Here is a 226-nt window from a genome sequence, read left to right as displayed (position 1 = left end):
TATCGGACACACACACATACTAGGATGTAGAGTATTGGTTGTTGACGTCAGAAACAGACATTTATTCGTTACTAATCACACTATTGTCATTCATACAGGATGTGCAAGAGCGGCCACGGAAGTGATTGCGTCACAATTATCTCTACGAAAACGGCCTAATTCGCTGCGACTATTTCCTCCCCAATTTCTGCCCTGACCAGCACTGCTGCGGCTGCTGCCTGAGTAT

At 46.0% G+C, this 226-nt stretch overlaps 1 pseudogene; it reads left to right on the top strand.

Moving 5' to 3' along the window:
• The first annotated feature begins 99 nt into the window (after positions 1 to 99).
• LOC119586673 overlaps positions 100 to 226 on the top strand; it is a 2,193-nt pseudogene continuing 2,066 nt past the window's right edge.

This window comes from Penaeus monodon, chromosome 21 (assembly GCF_015228065.2).
Source record: "Penaeus monodon isolate SGIC_2016 chromosome 21, NSTDA_Pmon_1, whole genome shotgun sequence".
In the NCBI taxonomy this organism is placed as follows: Eukaryota; Metazoa; Arthropoda; class Malacostraca; order Decapoda; family Penaeidae; genus Penaeus; species Penaeus monodon.
The sequence above is the reverse complement of the archived record's forward strand: the minus strand, read 5'-3'. Positions and strand labels throughout refer to the sequence as shown.